We start from the raw sequence: 17490 nt of genomic DNA, 5'->3' as shown, positions 1-17490 counted from the left end.
GAGTTTTCTTTCCCAGGGAAAATGGAAAAAGGATGTGCTCAGGGGCCCCTGGCCCTGACAGCAAAAAATCCTTATATCGAAGGATGGACCCCACACCGAATTTATCCCCACCTCAAACTTGTGCTGCCCTGATACACCCAAGGGAGCCCTACAAACTGACATCAGGAACCTGGACTGCTGAGTTTCTTTCCCAGGGAAAATGGAAAAAGGATGTGCCCAGGGTCCCCTGGCCCTTGGCTGGAGCCTCTCTGCAAGGAATCCTTATATCGAAGGATGGACACGACACCGAAGATGTCCGCACCTCTAACTTGTGCTGCCCTGATAGACCCAAGGGAGCCCTACAAACTGACATCAGGAACCTGGACTGCTGAGTTTTCTTTCCCAGGGAAAATGGAAAAAGGATGTGCCCAGGGGCCCCTTGCTCTGGGCTGGGGCCTCACTACAAAAAATCCTTATATCGAAGGATGGACCCCACACCGAAATTGTCCCCACATCAAACTTGTGCTGCCCTGATAGACCCAAGGGAGCCCTACAAACTGACATCAGGAACCTGGACTGCTGAGTTTTCTTTCCCAGGGAAAATGGAAAAAGGATGTGCCCAGGGTTCCCTGGCCCTGGGCCCCTGGCCCTGACAGCAAAATATCCTTATATCGAAGGATGGACCCCACACCGAAGTTGTCCCCACCTCAAACTTGTGCTGCCCTGATAGACCCAAGGGAGCCCTACAAACTGACATCAGGAACCTGGACTGCTGAGTTTTCTTTCCCAGGGAAAATGGAAAAAGGATGTGCCCAGGGGCCCCTGGCCCTGGGCTGGGGCCTCACTGCAAATAATCTTTATATCGAAGGATGGACCCCACACCGAAGTTGTGCCCACCTCAAACTTGTGCTGCCCTGATACACCCAAGGGAGCCCTACAAACTGACATCAGGAACCTGGACTGCTGAGTTTTCTTTCCCAGGGAAAATGGAAAAAGGATGTGCCCAGGGGCCTCTGGCCCTGACTGCAAAAAATCCTTATATCGAAGGATGGAACCCACACCGAAGTTGTCGCCACCTCAAACTCTTGCTGCCCTGATACACCCTAGGGAGCCCTACAAACTGACATCAGGAACCTGGACTGCTGAGTTTTCTTTCCCAGGGAAAATGGAAAAAGGATGTGCCCAGGGGCCTCTGGCCCTGACTGCAAAAAATCCATATATCGAAGGATGGACCCCACACCGAAGTTGTCGCCACCTCAAACTTGTGCTGCCCTGATAGACCCAAGGGAGCCCTACAAACTGACATCAGGAACCTGGACTGCTGAGTTTTCTTTCCCAGGGAAAATGGAAAAAGGATGTGCCCAGGGGCCCCTGGCCCTGACAGCAAAAAATCCTTATATCGAAGGATGGACCCCACACCGAAGTTGTCCCCACCTCAAACTTGTGCTGCCCTGATAGACCCAAGGGAGCCCTACAAACTGACATCAGGAACCTGGACTGCTGAGTTTTCTTTCCCAGGGAAAATGGAAAAAGGATGTGCCCAGGGGCCCCTGACCCTGACTGCAAAAAATCCTTATATCGAAGGATGGACCCCACACCGAAGATGTCCCCACCTCTAACTTGTGCTGCCCTGATACACCCAAGGGAGCCCTACAAACTGACATCAGGAACCTGGACTGCTGAGTTTTCTTTCCCAGGGAAAATGGAAAAAGGATGTGCCAGGGGCCCCTGGCCCTGACTGCAAAAAATCCTTATATCGAAGGATGGAGCCCACACCGAATTTGTCCCCACCTCAAACTTGTGCTGCCCTGATAGACCCAAGGGAGCCCTACAAACTGACATCAGGAACCTGGACTGCTGAGTTTTCTTTCCCAGGGAAAATGGAAAAAGGATGTGCCCAGGGGCCCCTGGCCCTGGGCTGGGGCCTCACTGCAAAGAATCTTTATATCGAAGGATGGACCCCACACCAAAGTTGTCCCCACCTCACACTTGTGCTGCCCTGATACACCCAAGGGAGCCCTACAAACTGACATCAGGAACCTGGACTGCTGAGTTTTCTTTCCCAGGGAAAATGGAAAAAGGATGTGCCCAGGGGCCTCTGGCTCTGGGCTGGGGCCTCACTACAAAAAATCCTTATATCGAAGGATGGACCCCACACCGAAGTTGTCCCCACCTCACACTTGTGCTACCCTGATAGACCCAAGGGAGCCCTACAAACTGACATCAGGAACCTGGACTGCTGAGTTTTCTTTCCCAGGGAAAATGGAAAAAGGATGTGCCCAGGGGCCTCTGGCCCTGACTGCAAAAAATCCTTATATCGAAGGATGGACCCCACACCAAAGTTGTCGCCACCTCAAACTTGTGCTGCCCTGATAGACCCAAGGGAGCCCTACAAACTGACATCAGGAACCTGGACTGCTGAGTTTTCTTTCCCAGGGAAAATGGAAAAAGGATGTGCCCAGGGGCCCCTGGCCCTAACTGCAAAAAATCCTTATATCGAAGGATGGAGCCCACACCGAAATTGTCCCCACCTCAAACTTGTGCTGCCCTGATAGACCCAAGGGAGCCCTACAAACTGACATCAGGAACCTGGACTGCTGAGTTTTCTTTCCCAGGGAAAATGGAAAAAGGATGTGCCCGGGGGCCCCTGGCCCTGACTGCAAAGAATCCTTATATCAAAGGATGGACCCCACACCGAAGTTGTCCCCACCTCAAACTTGTGCTGCCCTGATAGACCCAAGGGAGCCCTACAAACTGACATCAGGAACCTGGACTGCTGAGTTTTCTTTCCCAGGGAAAATGGAAAAAGGATGTGCCCAGGGGCCTCTGGCTCTGGGCTGGGGCCTCACTACAAAAAATCCTTATATCGAAGGATGGACCCCACACCGAAGTTGTCCCCACCTCACACTTGTGCTACCCTGATAGACCCAAGGGAGCCCTACAAACTGACATCAGGAACCTGGACTGCTGAGTTTTCTTTCCCAGGGAAAATGGAAAAAGGATGTGCCCAGGGGCCTCTGGCCCTGACTGCAAAAAATCCTTATATCGAAGGATGGACCCCACACCAAAGTTGTCGCCACCTCAAACTTGTGCTGCCCTGATAGACCCAAGGGAGCCCTACAAACTGACATCAGGAACCTGGACTGCTGAGTTTTCTTTCCCAGGGAAAATGGAAAAAGGATGTGCCCAGGGGCCCCTGGCCCTGGGCTGGGGCCTCACTGCAAAGAATCTTTATGTCGAAGGATGGACCCCACACCAAAGTTGTCCCCACCTCACACTTGTGCTGCCCTGATACACCCAAGGGAGCCCTACAAACTAACATCAGGAACCTGGACTGCTGAGTTTTCTTTCCCAGGGAAAATGGAAAAAGGATGTGCCCAGGGGCCTCTGGCCCTGACTGCAAAAAATCCTTATATCGAAGGATGGACCCCACACCGAAGTTGTCGCCACCTCAAACTTGTGCTGCCATGATACACCCAAGGGAGCCCTACAAACTGACATCAGGAACCTGGACTGATGAGTTTTCTTTCCCAGGGAAAATGGAAAAAGGATGTGCCCAGGGGCCCCTGGCCCAGACTGCAAAAAATCCTTATATCGAAGGATGGACCCCACACTGAAGTTGTCACCACCTCAAACTTGTGCTGCCCTGATAGACCCAAGGGAGCCCTACAAACTGACATCAGGAACCTGGACTGCTGAGTTTTCTTTCCCAGGGAAAATGGAAAAAGGATGTGCTCAGGGGCCCCTGGCCCTGACAGCAAAAAATCCTTATATCGAAGGATGGACCCCACACCGAATTTATCCCCACCTCAAACTTGTGCTGCCCTGATACACCCAAGGGAGCCCTACAAACTGACATCAGGAACCTGGACTGCTGAGTTTCTTTCCCAGGGAAAATGGAAAAAGGATGTGCCCAGGGTCCCCTGGCCCTTGGCTGGAGCCTCTCTGCAAGGAATCCTTATATCGAAGGATGGACACGACACCGAAGATGTCCGCACCTCTAACTTGTGCTGCCCTGATAGACCCAAGGGAGCCCTACAAACTGACATCAGGAACCTGGACTGCTGAGTTTTCTTTCCCAGGGAAAATGGAAAAAGGATGTGCCCAGGGGCCCCTTGCTCTGGGCTGGGGCCTCACTACAAAAAATCCTTATATCGAAGGATGGACCCCACACCGAAATTGTCCCCACATCAAACTTGTGCTGCCCTGATAGACCCAAGGGAGCCCTACAAACTGACATCAGGAACCTGGACTGCTGAGTTTTCTTTCCCAGGGAAAATGGAAAAAGGATGTGCCCAGGGTTCCCTGGCCCTGGGCCCCTGGCCCTGACAGCAAAATATCCTTATATCGAAGGATGGACCCCACACCGAAGTTGTCCCCACCTCAAACTTGTGCTGCCCTGATAGACCCAAGGGAGCCCTACAAACTGACATCAGGAACCTGGACTGCTGAGTTTTCTTTCCCAGGGAAAATGGAAAAAGGATGTGCACAGGGGCCTCTGGCCCTGACTGCAAAAAATCCTTATATCGAAGGATGGACCCCACACCGAAGTTGTCGCCACCTCAAACTTGTGCTGCCCTGATAGACCCAAGGGAGCCCTACAAACTGACATCAGGAACCTGGACTGCTGAGTTTTCTTTCCCAGGGAAAATGGAAAAAGGATGTGCCCAGGGGCCCCTGGCCCTGACTGCAAAAAATCCTTATATCGAAGGATGGACCCCACACCGAAGATGTCCCCACCTCTAACTTGTGCTGCCCTGATACACCCAAGGGAGCCCTACAAACTGACATCAGGAACCTGGACTGCTGAGTTTTCTTTCCCAGGGAAAATGGAAAAAGGATGTGCCAGGGGCCCCTGGCCCTGACTGCAAAAAATCCTTATATCCAAGGATGGAGCCCACACCGAATTTGTCCCCACCTCTAACTTGTGCTGCCCTGATAGACCCAAGGGAGCCCTACAAACTGACATCAGGAACCTGGACTGCTGAGTTTTCTTTCCCAGGGAAAATGGAAAAAGGATGTGCCCAGGGGCCCCTGGCCCTGGGCTGGGGCCTCACTGCAAATAATCTTTATATCGAAGGATGGACCCGACACCAAAGTTGTCCCCACCTCACACTTGTGCTGCCCTGATACACCCAAGGGAGCCCTACAAACTGACATCAGGAACCTGGACTGCTGAGTTTTCTTTCCCAGGGAAAATGGAAAAAGGATGTGCCCAGGGGCCCCTGGCCCTGACTGCAAAAAATCCTTATATCGAAGGATGGAACCCACACCGAAGTTGTCCCCACCTCAAACTTGTGCTGCCCTGATAGACCCAAGGGAGCCCTACAAACTGACATCAGGAACCTGGACTGCTGAGTTTTCTTTCCCAGGGAAAATGGAAAAAGGATGTGCACAGGGGCCTCTGGCCCTGACTGCAAAAAATCCTTATATCGAAGGATGGACCCCACACCGAAGTTGTCGCCACCTCAAACTTGTGCTGCCCTGATAGACCCAAGGGAGCCCTACAAACTGACATCAGGAACCTGGACTGCTGAGTTTTCTTTCCCAGGGAAAATGGAAAAAGGATGTGCCCAGGGGCCCCTGGCCCTGACTGCAAAAAATCCTTATATCGAAGGATGGACCCCACACCGAAGATGTCCCCACCTCTAACTTGTGCTGCCCTGATACACCCAAGGGAGCCCTACAAACTGACATCAGGAACCTGGACTGCTGAGTTTTCTTTCCCAGGGAAAATGGAAAAAGGATGTGCCAGGGGCCCCTGGCCCTGACTGCAAAAAATCCTTATATCCAAGGATGGAGCCCACACCGAATTTGTCCCCACCTCTAACTTGTGCTGCCCTGATAGACCCAAGGGAGCCCTACAAACTGACATCAGGAACCTGGACTGCTGAGTTTTCTTTCCCAGGGAAAATGGAAAAAGGATGTGCCCAGGGGCCCCTGGCCCTGGGCTGGGGCCTCACTGCAAATAATCTTTATATCGAAGGATGGACCCGACACCAAAGTTGTCCCCACCTCACACTTGTGCTGCCCTGATACACCCAAGGGAGCCCTACAAACTGACATCAGGAACCTGGACTGCTGAGTTTTCTTTCCCAGGGAAAATGGAAAAAGGATGTGCCCAGGGGCCCCTGGCCCTGACTGCAAAAAATCCTTATATCGAAGGATGGAACCCACACCGAAGTTGTCGCCACCTCAAACTCTTGCTGCCCTGATACACCCTAGGGAGCCCTACAAACTGACATCAGGAACCTGGACTGCTGAGTTTTCTTTCCCAGGGAAAATGGAAAAAGGATGTGCCCAGGGGCCTCTGGCCCTGACTGCAAAAAATCCATATATCGAAGGATGGACCCCACACCGAAGTTGTCGCCACCTCAAACTTGTGCTGCCCTGATAGACCCAAGGGAGCCCTACAAACTGACATCAGGAACCTGGACTGCTGAGTTTTCTTTCCCAGGGAAAATGGAAAAAGGATGTGCCCAGGGGCCCCTGGCCCTGACTGCAAAAAATCCTTATATCGAAGGATGGACCCCACACCGAAGTTGTCCCCACCTCACACTTGTGCTGCCCTGATACACCCAAGGGAGCCCTACAAACTGACATCAGGAACCTGGACTGCTGAGTTTTCTTTCCCAGGGAAAATGGAAAAAGGATGTGCCCAGGGGCCCCTGGCCCTGACTGCAAAGAATCCTTCTATCGAAGGATGGAGCCCACACCGAATTTGTCGCCACCTCAAACTTGTGCTGCCCTGATAGACCCAAGGGAGCCCTACAAACTGACATCAGGAACCTGGACTGCTGAGTTTTCTTTCCCAGGGAAAATGGAAAAAGGATGTGCCCAGGGGCCTCTGGCCCTGGGCTGGGGCCTCACTGCAAAGAATCTTTATATCGAAGGATGGACCCCACACCAAAGTTGTCCCCACCTCACACTTGTGCTGCCCTGATAGACCCAAGGGAGCCCTACAAACTGACATCAGGAACCTGGACTGCTGAGTTTTCTTTCCCAGGGAAAATGGAAAAAGGATGTGCCCAGGGGCCTCTGGCCCTGACTGAAAAAAATCCTTATATCGAAGGATGGAACCCACACCGAAGTTGTCGCCACCTCAAACTCTTGGTGCCCTGATACACCCAAGGGAGCCCTACAAACTGACATCAGGAACCTGGACTGCTGAGTTTTCTTTCCCAGGGAAAATGGAAAAAGGATGTGCCCAGGGGCCTCTGGCCCTGACTTCAAAAAATCCTTATATCGAAGGATGGACCCCACACCGAAGTTGTCTCTACATCAAACTTGTGCTGCCCTGATAGACCCAAGGGAGCCCTACAAACTGACATCAGGAACCTGGACTGCTGAGTTTTCTTTCCCAGGGAAAATGGAAAAAGGATGTGCCCAGGGGCCCCTGGCCCTGACAGCAAAAAATCCTTATATCGAAGGATGGACCCCACACCGAAGTTGTCCCCACCTCAAACTTGTGCTGCCCTGATAGACCCAAGGGAGCCCTACAAACTGACATCAGGAACCTGGACTGCTGAGTTTTCTTTCCCAGGGAAAATGGAAAATGGATGTGCCCAGGGGCCCCTGGACCTGGGCTGGGGCCTCACTGCAAAGAATCCTTATATCGAAGGATGGACCCCACACCAAAGTTGTCCCCACCTCACACTTGTGCTGCCCTGATACACCCAAGGGAGCCCTACAAACTGACATCAGGAACCTGGACTGCTGAGTTTTCTTTCCCAGGGAAAATGGAAAAAGGATGTGCCCAGGGGCCCCTGGCCCTGACTGCAAAAACTCCTTCTATCGAGAATGGACCCCACACCGAAGTTGTCCCCACCTCAAACTTGTGCTGCCCTGATACACCCAAGGGAGCCCTACAAACTGACATCAGGAACCTGGACTGCTGAGTTTTCTTTCCCAGGGAAAATGGAAAAAGGATGTGCCCAGAGGCCCCTGGCCCTGGGCTGGTGCCTCACTGCAAAGAATCCTTATATCGAAGGATGGACCCCACACCGAAGTTGTCCCCACCTCAGACTTGTGCTGCCCTGATAGACCCAAGGGAGCCCTACAAACTGACATCAGGAACCTGGACTGCTGAGTTTTCTTTCCCAGGGAAAATGGAAAAAGGATGTGCCCAGGGGCCCCTGGCCCTGACTGCAAAAACTCCTTCTATCGAGAATGGACCCCACACCGAAGTTGTCCCCACCTCAAACTTGTGCTGCCCTGATAGACCCAAGGGAGCCCTACAAACTGACATCAGGAACCTGGACTGCTGAGTTTTCTTTCCCAGGGAAAATGGAAAAAGGATGTGCCCAGGGGCCTCTGGCTCTGGGCTGGGGCCTCACTACAAAAAATCCTTATATCGAAGGATGGACCCCACACCGAAGTTGTCCCCACCTCAAACTTGTGCTGCCCTGATAGACCCAAGGGAGCCCTACAAACTGACATCAGGAACCTGGACTGCTGAGTTTTCTTTCCCAGGGAAAATGGAAAAAGGATGTGCCCAGGGGCCTCTGGCCCTGACTGCAAAAAATCCTTATATCGAAGGATGGACCCCACACCGAAGATGTCCCCACCTCAAACTTGTGCTGCCCTGATAGACCCAAGGGAGCCCTACAAACTGACATCAGGAACCTGGACTGATGAGTTTTCTTTCCCAGGGAAAATGGAAAAAGGATGTGCCCAGGGGCGCCCTGGCCCTAACTGCAAAAAATCCTTATATCGGAGGATGGAGCCCACACCGAATTTGTCCCCACCTCAAACTTGTGCTGCCTTGATAGACCCAAGGGAGCCCTACGAACTGACATCAGGAACCTGGACTGCTGAGTTTTCTTTCCCAGGGAAAATGGAAAAAGGATGTGCCCAGGGGCCCCTGGCCCTGGGCTGGGGCCTCACTGCAAAGAATCTTTATATCGAAGGATGGACCCCACACCAAAGTTGTCCCCACCTCACACTTGTGCTGCCCTGATACACCCAAGGGAGCCCTACAAACTGACATCAGGAACCTGGACTGCTGAGTTTTCTTTCCCAGGGAAAATGGAAAAAGGATGTGCCCAGGGGCCTCTGGCCCTGACTGCAAAAAATCCTTATATCGAAGGATGGACCCCACACCGAAGTTGTCGCCACCTCAAACTTGTGCTGCCCTGATAGACCCAAGGGAGCCCTACAAACTGACATCAGGAACCTGGACTGCTGAGTTTTCTTTCCCAGGGAAAATGGAAAAAGGATGTGCCCAGGGGCCCCTGGCCCTGACTGCAAAAAATCCTTATATCGAAGGATGGACCCCACACCGAAGATGTCCCCACCTCTAACTTGTGCTGCCCTGATACACCCAAGGGAGCCCTACAAACTGACATCAGGAACCTGGACTGCTGAGTTTTCTTTCCCAGGGAAAATGGAAAAAGGATGTGCCAGGGGCCCCTGGCCCTGACTGCAAAAAATCCTTATATCCAAGGATGGAGCCCACACCGAATTTGTCCCCACCTCTAACTTGTGCTGCCCTGATAGACCCAAGGGAGCCCTACAAACTGACATCAGGAACCTGGACTGCTGAGTTTTCTTTCCCAGGGAAAATGGAAAAAGGATGTGCCCAGGGGCCCCTGGCCCTGGGCTGGGGCCTCACTGCAAATAATCTTTATATCGAAGGATGGACCCGACACCAAAGTTGTCCCCACCTCACACTTGTGCTGCCCTGATACACCCAAGGGAGCCCTACAAACTGACATCAGGAACCTGGACTGCTGAGTTTTCTTTCCCAGGGAAAATGGAAAAAGGATGTGCCCAGGGGCCTCTGGCCCTGACTGCAAAAAATCCTTATATCGAAGGATGGAACCCACACCGAAGTTGTCGCCACCTCAAACTCTTGCTGCCCTGATACACCCTAGGGAGCCCTACAAACTGACATCAGGAACCTGGACTGCTGAGTTTTCTTTCCCAGGGAAAATGGAAAAAGGATGTGCCCAGGGGCCTCTGGCCCTGACTGCAAAAAATCCATATATCGAAGGATGGACCCCACACCGAAGTTGTCGCCACCTCAAACTTGTGCTGCCCTGATAGACCCAAGGGAGCCCTACAAACTGACATCAGGAACCTGGACTGCTGAGTTTTCTTTCCCAGGGAAAATGGAAAAAGGATGTGCCCAGGGGCCCCTGGCCCTGACTGCAAAAAATCCTTATATCGAAGGATGGACCCCACACCGAAGTTGTCCCCACCTCACACTTGTGCTGCCCTGATACACCCAAGGGAGCCCTACAAACTGACATCAGGAACCTGGACTGCTGAGTTTTCTTTCCCAGGGAAAATGGAAAAAGGATGTGCCCAGGGGCCCCTGGCCCTGACTGCAAAGAATCCTTCTATCGAAGGATGGAGCCCACACCGAATTTGTCGCCACCTCAAACTTGTGCTGCCCTGATAGACCCAAGGGAGCCCTACAAACTGACATCAGGAACCTGGACTGCTGAGTTTTCTTTCCCAGGGAAAATGGAAAAAGGATGTGCCCAGGGGCCTCTGGCCCTGGGCTGGGGCCTCACTGCAAAGAATCTTTATATCGAAGGATGGACCCCACACCAAAGTTGTCCCCACCTCACACTTGTGCTGCCCTGATAGACCCAAGGGAGCCCTACAAACTGACATCAGGAACCTGGACTGCTGAGTTTTCTTTCCCAGGGAAAATGGAAAAAGGATGTGCCCAGGGGCCTCTGGCCCTGACTGAAAAAAATCCTTATATCGAAGGATGGAACCCACACCGAAGTTGTCGCCACCTCAAACTCTTGGTGCCCTGATACACCCAAGGGAGCCCTACAAACTGACATCAGGAACCTGGACTGCTGAGTTTTCTTTCCCAGGGAAAATGGAAAAAGGATGTGCCCAGGGGCCTCTGGCCCTGACTTCAAAAAATCCTTATATCGAAGGATGGACCCCACACCGAAGTTGTCGCTACATCAAACTTGTGCTGCCCTGATAGACCCAAGGGAGCCCTACAAACTGACATCAGGAACCTGGACTGCTGAGTTTTCTTTCCCAGGGAAAATGGAAAAAGGATGTGCCCAGGGGCCCCTGGCCCTGACAGCAAAAAATCCTTATATCGAAGGATGGACCCCACACCGAAGTTGTCCCCACCTCAAACTTGTGCTGCCCTGATAGACCCAAGGGAGCCCTACAAACTGACATCAGGAACCTGGACTGCTGAGTTTTCTTTCCCAGGGAAAATGGAAAATGGATGTGCCCAGGGGCCCCTGGACCTGGGCTGGGGCCTCACTGCAAAGAATCCTTATATCGAAGGATGGACCCCACACCAAAGTTGTCCCCACCTCACACTTGTGCTGCCCTGATACACCCAAGGGAGCCCTACAAACTGACATCAGGAACCTGGACTGCTGAGTTTTCTTTCCCAGGGAAAATGGAAAAAGGATGTGCCCAGGGGCCCCTGGCCCTGACTGCAAAAACTCCTTCTATCGAGAATGGACCCCACACCGAAGTTGTCCCCACCTCAAACTTGTGCTGCCCTGATACACCCAAGGGAGCCCTACAAACTGACATCAGGAACCTGGACTGCTGAGTTTTCTTTCCCAGGGAAAATGGAAAAAGGATGTGCCCAGAGGCCCCTGGCCCTGGGCTGGTGCCTCACTGCAAAGAATCCTTATATCGAAGGATGGACCCCACACCGAAGTTGTCCCCACCTCAGACTTGTGCTGCCCTGATAGACCCAAGGGAGCCCTACAAACTGACATCAGGAACCTGGACTGCTGAGTTTTCTTTCCCAGGGAAAATGGAAAAAGGATGTGCCCAGGGGCCCCTGGCCCTGACTGCAAAAACTCCTTCTATCGAGAATGGACCCCACACCGAAGTTGTCCCCACCTCAAACTTGTGCTGCCCTGATAGACCCAAGGGAGCCCTACAAACTGACATCAGGAACCTGGACTGCTGAGTTTTCTTTCCCAGGGAAAATGGAAAAAGGATGTGCCCAGGGGCCTCTGGCTCTGGGCTGGGGCCTCACTACAAAAAATCCTTATATCGAAGGATGGACCCCACACCGAAGTTGTCCCCACCTCAAACTTGTGCTGCCCTGATAGACCCAAGGGAGCCCTACAAACTGACATCAGGAACCTGGACTGCTGAGTTTTCTTTCCCAGGGAAAATGGAAAAAGGATGTGCCCAGGGGCCTCTGGCCCTGACTGCAAAAAATCCTTATATCGAAGGATGGACCCCACACCGAAGATGTCCCCACCTCAAACTTGTGCTGCCCTGATAGACCCAAGGGAGCCCTACAAACTGACATCAGGAACCTGGACTGATGAGTTTTCTTTCCCAGGGAAAATGGAAAAAGGATGTGCCCAGGGGCGCCCTGGCCCTAACTGCAAAAAATCCTTATATCGGAGGATGGAGCCCACACCGAATTTGTCCCCACCTCAAACTTGTGCTGCCTTGATAGACCCAAGGGAGCCCTACGAACTGACATCAGGAACCTGGACTGCTGAGTTTTCTTTCCCAGGGAAAATGGAAAAAGGATGTGCCCAGGGGCCCCTGGCCCTGGGCTGGGGCCTCACTGCAAAGAATCTTTATATCGAAGGATGGACCCCACACCAAAGTTGTCCCCACCTCACACTTGTGCTGCCCTGATACACCCAAGGGAGCCCTACAAACTGACATCAGGAACCTGGACTGCTGAGTTTTCTTTCCCAGGGAAAATGGAAAAAGGATGTGCCCAGGGGCCTCTGGCCCTGACTGCAAAAAATCCTTATATCGAAGGATGGACCCCACACCAAAGTTGTCGCCACCTCAAACTTGTGCTGCCCTGATAGACCCAAGGGAGCCCTACAAACTGACATCAGGAACCTGGACTGCTGAGTTTTCTTTCCCAGGGAAAATGGAAGAAGGATGTGCTCAGGGGCCCCTGGCCCTGACAGCAAAAAATCCTTATATCGAAGGATGGACCCCACACCGAATTTATCCCCACCTCAAACTTGTGCTGCCCTGATACACCCAAGGGAGCCCTACAAACTGACATCAGGAACCTGGACTGCTGAGTTTCTTTCCCAGGGAAAATGGAAAAAGGATGTGCCCAGGGGCCCCTGGCCCTGACTGCAAAAAATCCTTATATCGAAGGATGGACCCCACACCGAAGTTGTCCCCACCTCAAACTTGTTCTGCCCTGATAGACCCAAGGGAACCCTACAAACTGACATCAGGAACCTGGACTGCTGAGTTTTCTTTCCCAGGGAAAATGGAAAAAGGATGTGCCCAGGGTTCCCTGGCCCTGGGCCCCTGGCCCTGACAGCAAAAAATCCTTATATCGAAGGATGGACCCCACACCGAAGTTGTCCCCACCTCAAACTTGTGCTGCCCTGATAGACCCAAGGGAGCCCTACAAACTGACATCAGGAACCTGGACTGCTGAGTTTTCTTTCCCAGGGAAAATGGAAAAAGGATGTGCCAGGGGCCCCTGGCCCTGACTGCAAAAAATCCTTATATCGATGGATGGAGCCCACACCGAAGTTGTCCCCACCTCAAACTTGTGCTGCCCTGATAGACCCAAGGGAGCCCTACAAACTGACATCAGGAACCTGGACTGCTGAGTTTTCTTTCCCAGGGAAAATGGAAAAAGGATGTGCCCAGGGGCCCCTGGCCCTGGGCTGGGGCCTCACTGCAAATAATCTTTATATCGAAGGATGGACCCCACACCAAAGTTGTCCCCACCTCACACTTGTGCTGCCCTGATACACCCAAGGGAGCCCTACAAACTGACATCAGGAACCTGGACTGCTGAGTTTTCTTTCCCAGGGAAAATGGAAAAAGGATGTGCCCAGGGGCCTCTGGCCCTGACTGCAAAAAATCCTTATATCGAGGGATGGAACCCACACCGAAGTTGTCGCCACCTCAAACTCTTGCTGCCCTGATACACCCTAGGGAGCCCTACAAACTGACATCAGGAACCTGGACTGCTGAGTTTTCTTTCCCAGGGAAAATGGAAAAAGGATGTGCCCAGGGGCCCCTGGACCTGGGCTGGGGCCGCACTGCAAAGAATCCTTATATCGAAGGATGGACCCCACACCGAAGTTGTCCCCACCTCAGACTTGTGCTGCCCTGATAGACCCAAGGGAGCCCTACAAACTGACATCAGGAACCTGGACTGCTGAGTTTTCTTTCCCAGGGAAAATGGAAAAAGGATGTGCCCAGGGGCCCCTGGCCCTGACTGCAAAAACTCCTTCTATCGAGAATGGACCCCACACCGAAGTTGTCCCCACCTCAAACTTGTGCTGCCCTGATACACCCAAGGGAGCACTACAAACTGACATCAGGAACCTGGACTGCTGAGTTTTCTTTCCCAGGGAAAATGGAAAAAGGATGTGCCCAGAGGCCCCTTGCCCTGGGCTGGTGCCTCACTGCAAAGAATCCTTATATCGAAGGATGGACCCCACACCGAAATTGTCCCGACCTCAAACTTGTGCTGCCCTGATAGACCCAAGGGAGCCCTACAAACTGACATCAGGAACCTGGACTGCTGAGTTTTCTTTCCCAGGGAAAATGGAAAAAGGATGTGCCAGGGGCCCCTGGACCTGGGCTGGGGCCTCACTGCAAAGAATCCTTATATAGAAGGATGGACCCCACACCGAAGTTGTCCCCACCTCAAAATTGTGCTGCCCTGATAGACCCAAGGGAGCCCTACAAACTGACATCAGGAACCTGGACTGCTGAGTTTTCTTTCCCAGGGAAAATGGAAAAAGGATGTGCCCAGGGGCCCCTGTCCCTGACTGCAAAGAATCCTTATATCGAAGGATGGACCCCACACCGAAGTTGTCGCCACCTCAAACTTGTGCTGCCCTGATAGACCCAAGGGAGCCCTACAAACTGACATCAGGAACCTGGACTGCTGAGTTTTCTTTCCCAGGGAAAATGGAAAAAGGATGTGCCCAGGGGCCCCTGGCCCTGACTGCAAAAAATCCTTATATCGAAGGATGGAGCCCACACCGAATTTGTCCCCACCTCAAACTTGTGCTGCCCTGATAGACCCAAGGGAGCCCTACAAACTGACATCAGGAACCTGGACTGCTGAGTTTTCTTTCCCAGGGAAAATGGAAAAAGGATGTGCCCAGGGGCCCCTGGCCCTGGGCTGGGGCCTCACTGCAAAGGATCTTTATATCGAAGGATGGACCCGACACCAAAGTTGTCCCCACCTCACACTTGTGCTGCCCTGATACACCCAAGGGATCCCTACAAACTGACATCAGGAACCTGGACTGCTGAGTTTTCTTTCCCAGGGAAAATGGAAAAAGGATGTGCCCAGGGGCCTCTGGCCCTGACTGCAAAAAAGCCTTATATCGAAGGATGGACCCCACACCGCAGTTGTCGCCACCTCAAACTTGTGCTGCCCTGATACACCCAAGGGAGCCCTACAAACTGACATCAGGAACCTGGACTGCTGAGTTTTCTTTCCCAGGGAAAATGGAAAAAGGATGTGCCCAGGGGCCTCTGGCCCTGACTGCAAAAAATCCTTATATCGAAGGATGGACCCCACACCAAAGTTGTCGCCACCTCAAACTTGTGCTGCCCTGATAGACCCAAGGGAGCCCTACAAACTGACATCAGGAACCTGGACTGCTGAGTTTTCTTTCCCAGGGAAAATGGAAAAAGGATGTGCCCAGGGGCCCCTGGCCCAGACAGCAAATAATCCTTATATCGAAGGATGGACCCCACACCGAAGTTGTCCCCACCTCAAACTTGTGCTGCCCTGATAGACCCAAGGGAGCCCTACAAACTGACATCAGGAACCTGGACTGCTGAGTTTTCTTTCCCAGGGAAAATGGAAAAAGGATGTGCCCAGGGGCCTCTGGCTCTGGGCTGGGGCCTCACTACAAAAAATCCTTATATCGAAGGATGGACCCCACACCGAAGTTGTCCCCACCTCAAACTTGTGCTGCCCTGATAGACCCAAGGGAGCCCTACAAACTGACATCAGGAACCTGGACTGCTGAGTTTTCTTTCCCAGGGAAAATGGAAAAAGGATGTGCCCAGGGGCCTCTGGCCCTGACTGCAAAAAATCCTTATATCGAAGGATGGACCCCACACCAAAGTTGTCGCCACCTCAAACTTGTGCTGCCCTGATAGACCCAAGGGAGCCCTACAAACTGACATCAGGAACCTGGACTGCTGAGTTTTCTTTCCCAGGGAAAATGGAAAAAGGATGTGCCCAGGGGCGCCCTGGCCCTAACTGCAAAAAATCCTTATATCGGAGGATGGAGCCCACACCGAATTTGTCCCCACCTCAAACTTGTGCTGCCCTGATAGACCCAAGGGAGCCCTACGAACTGACATCAGGAACCTGGACTGCTGAGTTTTCTTTCCCAGGGAAAATGGAAAAAGGATGTGCCCAGGGGCCCCTGGCCCGGACTGCAAAGAATCCTTATATCGAAGGATGGACCCCACACCGAAATTGTCCCGACCTCAAACTTGTGCTGCCCTGATAGACCCAAGGGAGCCCTACAAACTGACATCAGGAACCTGGACTGCTGAGTTTTCTTTCCCAGGGAAAATGGAAAAAGGATGTGCCCAGGGGCCCCTGAACCTGGGCTGGGGCCTCACTGCAAAGAATCCTTATATAGAAGGATGGACCCCACACCGAAGTTGTCCCCACCTCAAACTTGTGCTGCCCTGATAGACCCAAGGGAGCCCTACAAACTGACATCAGGAACCTGGACTGCTGAGTTTTCTTTCCCAGGGAAAATGGAAAAAGGATGTGCCCAGGGGCCCCTGTCCCTGACTGCAAAGAATCCTTATATCGAAGGATGGACCCCACACCGAAGTTGTCGCCACCTCAAACTTGTGCTGCCCTGATAGACCCAAGGGAGCCCTACAAACTGACATCAGGAACCTGGACTGCTGAGTTTTCTTTCCCAGGGAAAATGGAAAAAGGATGTGCCCAGGGGCCCCTGGCCCTGACTGCAAAAAATCCTTATATCGAAGGATGGAGCCCACACCGAATTTGTCCCCACCTCAAACTTGTGCTGCCCTGATAGACCCAAGGGAGCCCTACAAACTGACATCAGGAACCTGGACTGCTGAGTTTTCTTTCCCAGGGAAAATGGAAAAAGGATGTGCCCAGGGGCCCCTGGCCCTGGGCTGGGGCCTCACTGCAAAGAATCTTTATATCGAAGGATGGACCCGACACCAAAGTTGTCCCCACCTCACACTTGTGCTGCCCTGATACACCCAAGGGAGCCCTACAAACTGACATCAGGAACCTGGACTGCTGAGTTTTCTTTCCCAGGGAAAATGGAAAAAGGATGTGCCCAGGGGCCTCTGGCCCTGACTGCAAAAAAGCCTTATATCGAAGGATGGACCCCACACCGCAGTTGTCGCCACCTCAAACTTGTGCTGCCCTGATACACCCAAGGGAGCCCTACAAACTGACATCAGGAACCTGGACTGCTGAGTTTTCTTTCCCAGGGAAAATGGAAAAAGGATGTGCCCAGGGGCCCCTGGCCCAGACAGCAAAAAATCCTTATATCGAAGGATGGACCCCAC

Source organism: Lonchura striata, chromosome 34 (assembly GCF_046129695.1).
Source record: "Lonchura striata isolate bLonStr1 chromosome 34, bLonStr1.mat, whole genome shotgun sequence".
NCBI lineage: Eukaryota > Metazoa > Chordata > Aves > Passeriformes > Estrildidae > Lonchura > Lonchura striata.
This window is presented reverse-complemented; position numbering follows the sequence as displayed.